The 15,787-nt window shown below is 48.2% G+C and overlaps 1 protein-coding gene across 12 annotated transcripts in view; it reads left to right on the forward strand.

Annotated features, from left to right (window-relative positions):
- The window catches only part of bnc2 (basonuclin 2), a 604,271-nt gene that overhangs the window by 373,282 nt on the left and 215,202 nt on the right, over positions 1–15,787 (forward strand). The gene's annotated exons all lie outside the window — the stretch shown is intronic.

Here is a 15,787-nt window from a genome sequence, read left to right on the forward strand (position 1 = left end):
AATGTCAGGAGCGTCGGTCCCGAGGGAGCGCTGCAATGTCAGGAGCGTCGGTCCCGAGGGAGCGCTGCACTGTCGGGAGCGTTGGTCCCGAGGGAGCTCTGCACTGTCGGGAGCGTTGGTCCCGAGGGAGCGCTGCATTGTCGGGAGCGTTGGTCCTGAGGGAGCGCTGCACTGTCGGGAGCGTCGGTCCCGAGGGAGCGCTGCATTGTCGGGAGCGTTGGTCCTGAGGGAGCGCTGCACTGTCGGGAGCGTCGGTCCTGAGGGAGCGCTGCACTGTCGGGAGCGTCGGTCCCGAGGGAGCGCTGCACTGTCGGGAGCGTCGGTCCCGAGGGAGCGCTGCACTGTCAGGAGCGTCGTTCCCGAGGGAGCGCTGCACTGTCAGGAGCGTCGTTCCCGAGGGAGCGCTGCACTGTCAGGAGCGTCGTTCCCGAGGGAGCGCTGCACTGTCAGGAGCGTCGTTCCTGAGGGAGCGCTGCACTGTCAGGAGCGTTGTTCCCGAGGGAGCGCTGCACTGTCAGGAGCGTCGTTCCTGAGGGAGCGCTGCACTGTCGGGAGCGTCGGTCCCGAGGGAGCGCTGCACTGTCAGGAGCGTCGTTCCCGAGGGAGCGCTGCACTGTCAGGAGCGTCGTTCCCGAGGGAGCGCTGCACTGTCAGGAGCGTTGTTCCCGAGGGTGCGCTGCACTGTCAGATGTGACGTCTTTTGGATTTATTTCTAATTTACACACCAGAATCTCCCAAATTGTATTTCCTTAAAGCCCGGCTATGGCAGGGCCAGAAGAGGTGACGTGCGTCTTTTTAATGTGTCCAAGATGCAAGAAAAAATGATAATTTCCAGCTTCCAGAGGTGGGAGGGAGGATCAAGTTCCACTGACACTCCCTGGAGCTATACGGAGAGACCAGACTAGACAGTCAATGACTAACGTGAAATATGTGGCAAGATGTACGATAACAATCTTGTTTGCTGTGGTGACAATATTCAGCTTTATCTCTTCACACACTGCGTACCCACCACAGGCATGTTGTGTGTCGTGCAGCAAGGAATTGGAAAAACTTCACAAGCGACGAGCGCAGAGCTTTGACAAGGATGTGGTTAATTGCTTCAGCAAATGAACTGTAGTATTCTTCTGTTATTTCTAATTCCAGTAATTGTTTTCATTTTAATCTGACGAGGGGCTCAGGCGTTTGACAGGCCTCCCAACACAGCTCGCATGTAACTTTATTCAAAAGGTGCCAGAAGTTACAGACTAATAGACAGCGAGTTGCTAATTACCGCAGCAATGTTGCCTAAGTAGCTTTTCAGCTGTCAGAGCTGAGTGTGCAGCATGAAGCTGTGCTAATTATCAGAAGAACAGGCCAATATCATGTTTTTTTGAAATAAATAAACTCATCCCATCCATTGACACAACGGATAATCTATCCTGGAATTCGACCAGATGAAGACAGCGAGTCGGTCTGCTCCCAGAATCCAACAACGGGATGGTCCTTCTACCCTCTGCAAACTAATATTCCTGTTACATAGACAGTGTCCCCATTGAAATCTCTCAGCAGGCACACGACCACATCTGTGCAAAGGCAGATGGAGATAAAGAACTGCCGTTTGTGTAGTTAAGAGGTATTGTCACTGGACGAGTAATCCAGAGGCCCAAGCGAAGGCTCTGGGGACATGGGTTAAGATCCCACCCTGGTGGCTGGAGGTATTTAAACTCCATTAATAGTGAGAATAAAATTGGACTCTAAAACTCATCTCTGTAATGGTGACCATGACACGTATCGTTCATTGTTCCACCATCCACCTGGGTCACCGATGTCCTTTAGGGAAGGAAATCTGCCGTCCTTACCCGGTCTGGCCCACATGTGACTCCTGACCCCACAGCAATGTGGTTGAATCTGAAATCTTAACTGCCCCCCCTCTCCCCCTCTGAAATGGCTCAGCAAACAATTTGGTTCAAGGGCAGTTAGGGATGGGTAATAGATACTGGCGTTGCTAGTGACATCCCCACCCCCTGACAGAATAAATTTTTTTAAAAAACAATGAGGGGAAATTGATGCCAATTAAGGGTCTCGGCCAGCTGCCATTCTTATTTGAATGGGCGATGGAAGAGCTCCCATCTCCCAACGTGCAGTCCGACGTGTTTAACCCTGTGGGCTGCTGGATTGTTGATGGGAAGAGATGCCTCTTGTTGGGTGTCAATCAGAAGGCCTTCTCCACATTTTTGCCTCCCCAGGTCCACCCTGCCCCCTGTCCTGTCCAATATGCCCCCAACCCTCCCTCTCCGGGTCTGACAGCCTGGATGTACCTGGATAACGGCTTCCATTGGGGCTAGTTTAGCTCACTCAGCTAAATCGCTGGCTTTTAAAGCAGACCAAGCAGGCCAGCAGCACGGTTCGATTCCCGTACCAGCCTCCCCGGACAGGCGCCGGAATGTGGTGACTAGGGGCTTTTCACAGTAACTTCATTGAAGCCTACTCGTGACAATAAAGCGATTTTCATTTTTCATTTTTTTTTTTACATTGCTAAATGTCCCCTCATTTGATCTACCTGCAATACCAGCAGTGACCACTGCTCCTGCTGGCGCCACTGGTGTGCACAGCTGCTGGTCTCTGATTAGCTGACAGCTCCAAGGGGCGGGATTTCCACCTGGAGATGGATGGAGTTTGTGTCTGACAGTCACACGGGGGGGGTAGGGTGTCTGCCCTCCGCGTTTTATCCAGCTCCAAGTCTCCGGACTGGGACTTTCCAGCAGCAAGTGGTAGCACAGTGGTTATCAATATTACTTCACAGCTCCCGAGTCCTGGGGTTCCATTCCCGGCTTGGGTCACTGTCTGTGCAGAGTCTGCACGTTCTCCCTGTATCTGCGTGGGTTTCCTCCGGGTGCTCCGGTTTCCTCCCACAGTCCAAAGATGTGCAGGTTAGTTGGATTGGGCATGATAAATTGCCTCTTAGTGTCCAAAACGGTTAGGTGGGGTTACTGGGTTACGGGGATAGGGCAGAAGTGTGGGCTTAAATGGGGTGCTCTTTCCAAGGGTGAGTGCAGACTCGATGGGCCAAATGGCCTCCTCCTGCACTGCAAATTAAATGATTCTATAAATGGAAGTGCTGACCACTGAACCACAGCTAAGGCACTGGGCAGAGGGAAAGTTGTAATTATGCCACTAATTACACCTCTGAAACAAATTTATAATCCCAGCTTTATGGCTTTAATAAAACCAGTGGTTGCATCAGTTATAATGGCCACTTTCACCATGTGCTGGCAACCAATGTGCATCAGAGGTGTGCAAACAGTGTCTATTACACAACAGCCCTTTTAAGCTCTCTGTTTCAAGAGTTCTCTTCGCTATGGTTGGCGAAGAGGTGTGTTCGGATCTGAACATTTGCCATGTCCACCGTAACACAGTCCTTCTCAAAGACCAACAAGTTGCTGATGTCGGGAATCTGGAAGAAAATGGGGGGGACACCTCGGAAAGAAAAGATTGATGCAGGTTCTTGATGCAGTGGCAAATATTGGAGTTCCCACACATTTTTCATTTAATAAAGAATGTTGTTGGATGATGCTGCACCTCTTCATAACACGGTGAACCATAAATTGAAAGATTGCATTCACATGGTACCTCTCCCAACCTCCCATCTTCCCCAAGCCGTTGAAGTGGGGGAATTGTGACAGCCAGCATATGCACAGCAAGCTCCCACAACCAGTCATGTTAAAATGAACAGATGTTGTTGTTTAAGGGATGCATGTTGGTGAGGGACCCTGTGGAGGACTCTCCCCGTTCTCCAGTATTAGGCCTGATTATCATTTGGGTTGACCCGAGAGTTCAGAGAGGGCCTCAATTTAAAATGTCATCCAAGACACCATCTCTGACCGTACAGCAGTCCCTCAGCACTGCAACTCCTGTCCCAAGGTGGTACCAGAATTAAGAGTAAGGAAGGCAGTCAGGCTTTCTCTGAGAGCGGAGTGGAGACTGACTGATCAAGGTCATGGAAGGGTTCAATCAGCTGTGGGTAGAAATGTTTACATTTGTTGGGGGGGACAAAACTAGGGATGATGAATATTAACTCGTCACTAATAAATCCAACTGGGAATTGGAGTGAAACATTTTGGTCTAAATCGTGGTGAAAGATCTCGCCACCACAGCCAGTGCTTGAGGTAAGGAGGAAGCTGGATAAACTAGAGATGGCACACTTTTAAAATAAATTTAGAATACCCAATTAATTTTTTCCAATTAAGGGGCAATTTAGCGTGGCCATTCCACCTACTCTGCACATCTTTGGGTTGTGGGGGTGAAACCCACGCAGACACGGGGAGAATATGCACCCTCCACACGGACAGTGACCCAGGGCCGGGATCGAACGTGGGACCTCGGCGCCGTGAGGCAGCAGGGCTAACCCACTGCGCCACCAGGTTGCCCCTAGAGATGTCTTACTTTAAGAAAGATATGAAGGCATTGGAGAGAGCGCAGAAAAGTTTCACGAGAATGGTTCCAGGGTGCTGCATTTTCGCTTTCAAGATCAATCCGAGAAGTTAGGACAGTTTTCCTTGGGGGAAACACTGCTGAGAGGAGATTTGATAGAGGTGTTCACAATCAGGAGGGGTCTGAACAGAGTAGATCGGGAGAAACTAGTCCCACTCACGAAAGGATTGAGAAGAAGGAGACGCAGATTGAAGTAATTAACGAAAGAAGCAAAACCGGCTAGGAATAATCTTTTGGCACAGCCACTGTTAGAATCGGGAATGCACTGTCCGAGAGTGTGACGGAGGCAGGTTCAATCGAGGGGAATGCACTGCCCGAGAGTGTGGCGGAGGCGGGTTCAATCGAGAGGAAGGCACTGCCCGAGAGTGTGGCTGAGGTGGGTTCAATCGAGGGGAATGCACTGCCCGAGAGTGTGACGGAGGCAGGTTCAATCGAGGGGAATGCACTGCCTGAGAGTGTGGCAGAGGTGGGTTCAATCGAGGGGAATGCACTGTCCGAGAGTGTGGCGGAGGCAGGTTCAATCGAGGGGAATGCACTGTCCGAGAGTGTGGCGGAGGCGGGTTCAATCGAGGGGAATGCACTGCCCGAGAGTGTGGCGGAGGTGGGTTCAATCGAGGGGAATGCACTGCCTGAGAGTGTGGCGGAGGTGGGTTCAATCGAGGGGAATGCACTGCCCGAGAGTGTGGCTGAGGCGGGTTCAATCGAGGGTACTTTCAAGAGGGCACTAGATTGTTATTTGAAAAGGAAGAATGTGCAGGCTGTGCAGAGAGCACAGGAGAATAGCACCAAATAAATTGCTCGTTCAGGGGGCTGTCCTGACAGGATGGGCTGAATGGCCTCCGGCACTGTAACAGTTCCGTGACCAGATGAGCTGAGTGGTGTAAGGAGGCTCTTGTACAGCAGAAGGCTGGCACTGAGCAGTTAGGCTGACAGGCACGTTACTCTGCTACACGTTCTGTGTAGATTTATACAATGTCGATAATCCTGGTCCTTATTTTCAATTCAATAATTCGGTCAAATAAATACCCAAGCAAAATACAAGTATCTCTTGTTGCTATCGGAGTAGATTGTCGGTTTTTATTTAATCTTTCTGTATCTTTGAGGAAAGACTTGGTTACGGGAAGGTGTGAAATCCTTTAAGTTCCATCCTCAACATGTGATAACTGAGTGGAGCTGGACCCAGTTTGGATTAGCAGGGGTTGTCAAAGATCTGCTGCAGAAGGTGCAGTTAATCAACAACTTCTTGCATTTCTGTAGCAGACAAGATTCTATTTGAGTAAAATGGCCTGTTGAAATGTATTGAACAGAGTAAGACATTCAAATGTGAGTCGCCCTCCTTTAATCAACTGCTCAAGTGGCTATTGTGATTGAGAAGCGTAATATTACTCCAATAAAAGATGCAACATAATCTAGTTTTCTTTCACAAGAGGTGTGAAGAAATTTCACTTTGTACTGATAGAGCAGACTATGCCTGGGAGATGAACCACTTTGCTCCCTTGCTGCAACATAAGCACCGCTACAAAGCTACAGTGTACTTCAAAGCTTTTCTAAAGTCTTTATTGTCATAACTGTCGCTACAGAGGGCAGTGAGTGGGTTTACAATGTGCACATGATCACCATTCGTCATATGGCTGTGGGAGAATGGAACTATTAACCACACAACGAAGGTGAAATTGTGTACACGGCAAAGATTCTCTTAGCGGCTGTTTAGCTTACTGGGCTAAATCATTGGCTTTGAAAGCAAACCAAGGCAGGCCAGCAGCACGGTTCAATTCCCGTACCATCATCCCCGAACAGGTGCCGCAATGTGGCGACTAGTAACTTCACAGTAACTTCATTTGGAGCCTACTTGTGACAATAAGCCATTTTCATTTCATTTCATTTCCATGTGCCGTGACTCTGGCTCCGGGGTTAGAACCTACATCTATGAATCCCAAGGTTTCATAGAATCCCTACAGTGCAGAAGGAGGCCATTCAGCCCATCGAGTCTGCACCGGTCCTTGGAAAGAGCACCCTATTTCAGCCCACGCCTCCACCCTATCCCCGTAACCCTACCTAGCCTTTTGGACACTAAGGGCAATTTAGCCGTGGCCAATCCACCTAACCTGCACATCTTTGGACTGTGGGAGGAAACCGGAGCACCCGGAGGAAACCCACGCGGACACGGGGAGAGCGTGCATACCCCACAGTCACCCAAGGCTGGAATTGAACCCGGGACCCTGGCGCTGTGAGGCAGCAGTGCTAACCACAGTGACACCCTGCCGCCAAGGTTGTGGGTTCAAGTCCAAATCCAAGACTGAACGCAACATTCTCGGTGTGTACTCCAGTGTTCGATGGCAGAGGTATTGAACGGAGCTGGTCTGCTCTCTCAGGTGATTGGAAAAGATCCAGTGGTAATATTTGGGAGAGGAGCAGGACAGTAGCCCCTACATGTCCCGGTTGATATGTATCCCTCAATGATCATCACCAGCAGATTATTGCAGTTTGTCAGAGCTTGCTGGATTTAAACTGGCTGCCACGCTTTCTACTTTACAGCAATGCCTACATTTTAATGACACAAAGTACCTTACTGCCTCAGGCTGCTTTGGGATGTCCAGTGGTCATGGAAGATGCGACAGCAAGTCTTGCTGTATATATCTTGCCTGCAACTCACAATCTCCAGCCCCCCCCCCCCCCAAACCACCATTTTGACTTTTGTGGGTTGATCCTGCCCCTGTCCTGGATGAGAAGGGCCTTGGAACTGTGGCTAACAGGAGGCAGGTGCGGCAAAAATGGGAGAGGCTGAGATGCAGAGCATGGTCTGGGAAGGAATGTTTTGCAGGGGGAGGATTTGTTAATGAAGAATGGATGGCACTGTGGTTAGCACTGCTGCCTCACAGCGCCAGGGTCCCGGGTTCAATTCCAGCCTCGGGTGACCGTGGGGTATGCACGTTCTCCCCGTGTGTGCGTGGGTTTCCTCCGGGTGCTCCGGTTTCCTCCCACAGTCCAAAGATGTGCAGGTTAGGTGGACTGGCTGTGATAAGTTGACCCTTAGTGTCCAGGGATATGTAGGTCAGGTTATGGGGTTACGGGGGTAGGGTGGGGCGGATGGGGTGGACATGGATAGAATTCCCATTTGAAGGGTTGGTGCGGAACCGATGGGCAGAATGGCCTCCTGCACTGCGGGGATTCTCTGATTGCAACTCGGCCGTGATTGAAAATTTCAGCCAGTTCCTGCTGATACCACCTGAACCCATCGGCACGCTGAGCAAGATCCGACCGGAATTGTGCAGGTGGCCTTGCTCAGCAGGGCGGGTTAAAATCACGGCGGTTCAGCCGTGGCTAACTAATGCCGTGCTCCTGGACTGTACGGCCTGCATTCTGTCCCATTACAATGACCTCCACATGTTTATTGTGCAGCCTGATGGATAATCAAGGTGGACAGGATGCTTCCAGAGGGGGTATTGGGGAGTGGGACTATGATTCAGGCAGGTATCACACTGAGAACAGTGTGGAATCACAGCAGACACTCGTTATTGAACTAACTATATTTACACCTCGAGAGAGAGAACATGATGTAACAAAAATGCTCATCTTGTACCACGCTACAAATACAAATCTGGTGATTTTGTGTCACATTTGAAGTCCAGGTTGTTGTGGTAACACCCACTAGTATCCTGGAGATATGGATTGTGGTGTTAAAGGCTCTAATGTTCCTTCCATCACACGGCTGACCAGGAAGCTTTCCCACTGTTGACCGCCATCCGTAGTTGTGTGTTGAAAGATTTGCAGGCTACCTCTGATCAAGCTGCCCAAATATCTCCACATGGGACTCTTTGTCGAATTATATTTGTAAAAACTCTGGTGAAGAATTGTGGAGCATTTTACTATGTGAAATGGTAGCCATCATTAACCTGGTGTGGTAAGACCTCTTACTATGTGAAAGTCATTATATAAATGCAGGTTGTTGTGAAAGACTCTTAGCTGGTTGTCTATTTTGGGGAATAATGTAAATTATTTTGTCATGGGTCACTCTGTAAAATGACCACAGCTTTCTATGTTTGGGGAGTAAATTGCTTGTTAATCTCAAATTTCATCACTCTGTGCTAACGACGTTCCCTTATTGTTAACAGCATTGGTAGACTGACCTGATAGCTTTCAAACTGTGCAGTTTACATTGCTTGATGATGATATGCCCTCATCCCCTCCAATTCTTTTATCACATGTTAAGGGGACGCTGCCTTTGTGCAAAAGTATTTTGGAAAATCAATTTTGCTTTTGAGGGGAAGGAATGCGTGACGAGATTTGTCACAATATTATCAGCTGCAAGACATGTGATGAAGTGTTTTCCTTTGTGTCTTTGTCAAGAGGAATGTTTGTCAGAAACCTCTTCATACGATGGCCGTATTCCGTACTGCTCTACAGAATGGACAGCACGAAAGCAGCCCATTTGGCCCTCTGGTGTTGTCCCATTGCACAGGAGCAAAATCCCACTTCAGCAAACTTATCAACGCACCTGTACCAGCTGGAGCTTACTTGCTTTCGCTCTCTCCGCTGCCTCACAAGGTTCTGGCTTTAGGGCCCATTCCAGAGCTTGAATACAAAATCCAAGGCCAACATACTTCAGAACAGCCTCATGTAGTGCTGTCGTTTGAGTGAGATGTTCCACACGAGCCCCCTGAATTCTCTCACGTGGGCGTGGGCCTATGAAAGATCCCGTGGGTGCTGCCGAGCAGAGCAGGCAAGTTCTCCCTGGAGGCCAGGCCAATATTTAAGCCTCAGACACTGGTCATTATCACAGTGTTGTGTGTGGGATCCTGTTGTGTTTCACACATTACAACACCCTTCAAAAGGTTTTCATTGGCCGTAGAGCACTTTGAAACGCCCAGTGATTGTGGGAATGCAAGTCTTCCTTTCCTATCCCAGTCTTCCTTTTTCCTCCTTGCGTTTATCAGTATTTCCTGTGAGAAGGTTCTTGTTCCACAAGCGGTAGATCTCATTTCTATCAGGCTTATGAAAGGCAAAAATATTTATCATGGATGTAGTTGTCAGGTGAGATATCAAACAAATTGCTGAAAGAAAATCCTGATAATCTATTTACAATTTTGTACATTATTTCTGAGGTTTTCTTTAAAACAAGTACTTTTTAAACAAAATGCAATATCCAATGAAAGCAATCTTCATCTATTTTTTAATTGAACTGAGGCTTGTGAATGAATGGGACTGTTTCAGTTTATTATGAGGGACAGAACCATCTGTTACCATAGATACTCCCCAAATGTCGCAGCCTACATTTTAGTTTTCATTGACCCATCAGAGACCCCCCCGACCCCCCCCCCCCCCCCCCCCCCACCTTCCCAAAAATGTTCTTGAGGCCAAGGGGTGATTTGACAATTTTCATTGGCTAACGGTGTGAAGCGTTAAGTTACACACCTGCCCTCATTTAGTTTGAGGGGCTGAATGGCCTTCTCTCGTTCCAATATTTCCTAATTTTGTTAACCGCTTGCTGGCTTTGTGAATCATCGCTTTCATTACCCTTCCTGCTTTTTGCTGCTGTTTCAGCTCAATAAAAATGGATTTTGTTTTTTTGAAAGGTGAGCACCGAGTGAGGGAAGAGGAAAAGTACAAGCGGAGAAGTGAGAGTAACGGGCACAGGCAGGGAGAGGTAGATACATGTGCAGCCAGAAATGGGCGGATTGTCTGAGGTTAGGTTTGTATCCGCTAGAGTTTAGAAGAGTTAGGGGCGACTCGATCGAAACCATGAAGATGCTGAGGGGTGTGGAGAGGATGTTTCCTCTTGTGGGAGAATCTAGAATGAGGGGTCACTGTTTAAAACTAAGTGGTCGCTCATTTAACTCCGAGATGAGATGTTTTTCTGCAGAGTGGGAGTCTCTAGAAGCCCTTCCTCAAAAGGCAGCGGAAGCAGAATCTTTGAGTGTTTTTAAGCAGAGCTGGATAGATTCTTGATTAACAAGGGGATTAAAGGTTATCGGGGGTAGTCGGGAATGTGTGGTCGAGGTTACAATCGGATCGGCTTTGATCTTATTGAATGGCGGAGAAGGCTGAAGAGGCCGAGTCGCCGCCTCCTGTTCCTAATTCGTAAGTTTGTATGAGATATTGAGGCAAAGTATCTGAGGTTCAAAGTGAGGAATGGAGAGGGATACGGAGAGAGGCAGACGAAATGAATCAGGCAGTGAGAGATGGCAAGACTAACTGCAGAAAGTCAGATAAGCTACTATTATTTCACTTTTCCCAGCGAGTGGTGCAACAAGTGTTCAGCAAGGGTGCATCGAATCGCAACAGCATTACCATGCATTGATCATTTGATTTCCCAGTACCATCCCGGTGGAAACGATTCATTCACAATCTCAACAGCATTGGGTGTCACTTGCTGCATCAATATTCATGTTGATTTTAGTAAAATTGAGAATTTCCACCTCAGTTCAACCATCACCTGCCCGATGATCACTGAACATTGGCCCCTGGACTGGCAATGGCTGAATTTTAAAATTTGCTTCCTTCTTTTCAAATCCGTGTATGGCCTCTCTTTAATTAAGTGAGAGAAGTTCGACAAGTTCCTTAAAAGTGTTTTTATTCAGCAAACAATATTACCTACATGAAGCCCTGTTGCACCTCACCCGGTCCTTTCTCATTGGCTGGACAGTGGCCGAGCTTTTATACTCGTGCTGGGTTAGCTCCCAGATGGTCACAGGGGAGCTCCCAGTTCAAGTGAGCAGGAGAAAACCAGCAACCCCAGCTGGGTGACCGTGTGCAGGTTTTTACCCTCTCCCCTCTTCATCTCCACAATCTTCCTCCAACAGCACCTTCCAAATCCATGGCCACTGCCATTTAGAAGGAAGAGGGCAGCAGATATATGATAACACCACTTGCAAGTTCCTCTCCAAGCGACACCCCATCCTCACTGTCGCTGGGTCAAAATCCTGAAATCCCCTCCCTAACAGCACTGTGGATGTACCTACACCACATGGTGCAGCGGTGACTCGCCAGTCATCAGACATAGAAGCAGAATTAAACCACTCGGCCCATCGAGTCTGCTCCGCCATTCAATCATGGCTGATATTTTCTCATCCCCATTCTCCTGCCTTCTCCCCATAACCCCTGATCCCCTTATTAATCAAGAACCTATCTATCTCTGTCTTAAAGACACTCAGTGATTTGGCCTCCACAGCCTTCTGCAGCAAAGGGTTCCACAGATTCACCACCCTCTGGCTGAAGAAATTCCTCCTCATCTCTGTTTTAAAGGATCGTCCCTTCAGTCTGAGATTGTGTCCTCTGCTTCTATTTGTTTCTACAAGTGGAAACATCCAGGCCTTGCAGTATCCTGTAAGTTTCAACAAGATCCCCCCTCATTCTACTGAGCACCGTGTACAGACCCAGAGTCCTCAACCGCTCTGCATTCCAGGGATCATTCTTGTGAACCTCCTCTGGACCCGTTTCCAAGGCCAGCAAATCCTTCCTTAGATACGGGGCCCAAAACTGCTCACAATACTCCAAATGGGGTCTGACCAGAGCCTTATACAGCCTCAGAAGTACATCCCTGGTCTTGTATTCTAGCCCTCTCGACATAAATGCTAACATTGCATTTGCCGTCCTAACTGCTGACTGAAGACCATTGGGATGGGCAAGAAGTTTTGGCTGAGCCAGCGACGCCCACAAAAGAATCTCCTCCAATCCCATAACCCCTCGAGACCTCTGCACTCCTCCAATTCTGGCCCCTTGCAAATCTCTAGTTTTAATCACTGCATCGTAGGACAATCCCCTCACCCAGGAGCCAGTATGGATGAACTTGCATTGCAATTACTTCCTTCCTTGGATATGGGAACCCAAGCTGCACAACGTGGATCAGATGTGGCCTCACCAAAGCCCCATGTGATTGTTGGAAGAGTTGTTCACTCATATTGTCTAATCCCTTAATCAAGGCAAACATATCATTTGCTTTCATAATAGCTCGCTGTACCTGCATGTTGACTTCCAGTCATATGTGCACCAGGATACCCAGAAAACTTTGAATACCAACATTTCCCAGGAGCAACACCTTCTTTATGTAGTTTGGTGCTGTTACTGTATTGAAATGTCCTAAGGCATTTCACAGGAAAATAAAGTATGACATTGGGCCACGTAATGAGGTATTAGGTCAGATGATCACAAGTTTGGGTAGATTTGAAGAAGTGGTTGAGAGACAGAGGGATGTAGGGGGGAAATTCCAGAGCTTGAGGCCCAGGCAGTTGAAGGCCTGGTCACCAGCAGTGGAGCAATTCAAACTGGGAATGTTCCAGAGTCAGAGGAGTGGGGACATCTCTGCGGAATAACTTCACACTTTGCTCCCTCTGCCATGTTCTTTCCCCCTCACTTAACCTGTTTAAATCTGTCTGCAGCTGTCACTGTGCATCCTCTCTCTCCAGCTTTGTTTCCATTCGAACTTTGGATGTCAGGAAACTTGGACACATTTTACATAGATTTACATAGAATTTACAGTGCAGAAGGAGGCCATTCGGCCCATCGAGTCTGCACCGGCTCCCGGAAAGAGCACCCTACCCAAGGTTAACACCTCCACCCTATCCCCATAACCCAGTAACCCCACCCAACATTAAGGGCAATTGTGGACATTAAGGGCAATTTATCATGGCCAATCCACCTAACCTGCACATCTTTGGACTGTGGGAGGAAACCGGAGCACCCAGAGGAAACCCACGCACATACTGGGAGGATATGCAGACTCCACACAGACAGTGACCCAAGCCGGAATCGAACCTGGGACCCTGGAGCTGTGAAGCGATTGTGCTATCCACAATGCTACCGTGCTATTGAGGATGTTGTTGTGGGGATTATAAACCAACTACACTGTGAAGAGGAATTCTCGAATTGTTATCGCCTGTGCCTTAATTCATGGATTTTGATTTCCAACGAGCACCTTCATATCTTTCAGGGGGTGTCCTCTGAGGCTAGAAAATCTTGAGAGGTTTTCCTTTCAGCTCTTGGCAGGGAGTGCTGAGCCTGTGGAATTCACTACCACAGGAAGCAGTTGATGCCAAAACATGGTGTGTTTTCAGGAAGGAGTTAGATCTAACTCTTGGGCGAAAGTGATCAGAGGATATGGGGGTAAAGCAGGAACAGGTTACTGTGTTGGACGGTCAGCCACGATGATAACGAATGGCGGAACAGGCTCGAAGGGCCGAATGGCCCCCTCCTATTTTCTGTTTCTAAAAGTGTTTCTAAAAGTCCCAGAGGGCAGATTAGTTTTTCTCTGTGTTGTCTGCTCCTCCATTCAAGGCCGATCTGATTGCAATCTGGAATGTGCTACCTGAACAGGCAAGGAAGCAGACATAACTTTCAGAAGGAAATGTGTGCAGGACGATAGAGCAAGTGCAGCAGACAAAGACCCAACACAGGCAAGATGGGCTGAATGGCCTCTTCCTGTGTATTGATATTCCCACACAACCCTAAACCGCTCCAGCTGCCGTGTGCTGTGAGTTGAATCACTCTTCATTGTAGCAGCACTGTTTCGACCAGCTTCTGTATTCGAAGCAGACACACTACGATCTGTAGATGCACATACATTGTTCAGGATATGCAGTGTGCTTCTCACTGCACTGCATCAGCCAGTTCTCATCCTCCAACCCCAACGCCACAACAACACCTTCATACACTTTCTCTCACCCTGTCGCTTCCTTTTCCAATGCTGTTGACCACTGGGGCATGGTTTGGGACAGCTGAATGAAGTGGGGGGTAGAGTCAGGGATGTACAAACGATGTTTCGGTGAGTAGTGCAATCTTCTATATTCAGCGAATTAGGCAAGAAACAGATATTCTGTGTGTTTGTAAATGTATCCATTTAGTATTGTGTAGTGGACGAGCACTGGAATGCGGCCATTGTGCCAGGACACCATAGCATGCGACATGTTACATAAATAATTGAATAATTTGGACTTGGCACAATTCTTAAGCTCTCGCTGATCTTCAAAGTTCCTTTGGTGCTGGTTTATTAGTTTTGCTGGGCGGTGGGGAGATTTAATTATCTCCCAGACCTATTTTGATATATCAACACAGGTGTGTGTAAAATGATGCTCCATCTTGCCTTTGTTGTCGTTAATTGTTCTGGAAATTGGTGTTCACTGACCTACATTGGTTCCCGGTTGGTCTTTCCATGATTTTAACATTCTCATCCTTTATTTTTCAAATTCCTCCTTTAACTCATATCCTCTTTATCTCTGTAACCGCCTCCACTCCCATAACCCTTTGCCATCTCTGCACTCCCCTCATTCTGATCCCCTGAGCATCCTTGGTTTTAATCACCCCCCCCCCCCCCAATGGTAGCTATGCCTCTGGCTGCCTGAGTCCTGATGTCCGGAATTCCCTCCCTTAAACCTCCCCGCTCTCACTGTCCTCCTTTGCGATGCTCCTTAAAACTTTACTTCTATCAGCACACCGTTCCTCCGATGTGCTTCTGTGGTTCAGAGTCCCGTTTTCCCTGATATTTTTCCTGTAAAGCTCCCTGGTGTGAAAGATGCTCTAATGATTGCAAGTTGTTGTTAATGAGGACAGCACGATGGCACAGTGGTTAGTACTGCTGCCTCATAGCGCCAGGGGCCCAGGTTCAATTCCAACCTGAGGTGACTCAGGTGACGCGGAGTCTGCATGTTTTCAGTGTCTGCGTGGGTTTTCTCCGGGTGCTCTGGTTTCCTCCCACAGTCCAAAGATGTGCAGGTTAGGGTGGATTGGCCATGATAAATTGTCCTTGGTGTCCAAAGATGTGCAGGTTAGGGTGGATTGGCCATGATAAATTGTCCTTGGTGTCCAAAGATGTGCAGGTTAGGTGGGATTACGGGTATTGGGCAGGGACTGGGCCCAGGTAACATGCTCTTTCATAGGGTCAGTGAAGACTCGATGGGCTAAATGGCCTCCTTCTGCACTGCAGAGATTTTATGATGTGTAATTTGACTTTGGGCAAGAATGGTTTTGACCTTGGAACAATTGTAATACTGGGTTCAGGGACCTTTCGATTCGATATTTAATTGAAGGGACGGTGGGTTTCCATTGTGACATATTTAACGATCAGTTAGTCACCACCTCCTGAGCAGATTATTTTTCTCACAGTTGCCAGGTGTTTTATTTAACACTCGCGTTTTCTGGGTAAATTGTGTTTACCTTTTGTAACCAGAGTCCCCGTGCCTGTTAGATCTGTCTTGGTGTTTTATTGACCGTTTGTTGTGAGTGAATGAGATTGCTGTGAATGTGTGAATGTGCTGTACACGTCCCACTGCAGCCAATGTGTGGAAATTGTTGACTAATTCTCTGTTTAAAAAAAAATAACCCACAT

Source organism: Scyliorhinus canicula, chromosome 8 (assembly GCF_902713615.1).
Source record: "Scyliorhinus canicula chromosome 8, sScyCan1.1, whole genome shotgun sequence".
In the NCBI taxonomy this organism is placed as follows: Eukaryota; Metazoa; Chordata; class Chondrichthyes; order Carcharhiniformes; family Scyliorhinidae; genus Scyliorhinus; species Scyliorhinus canicula.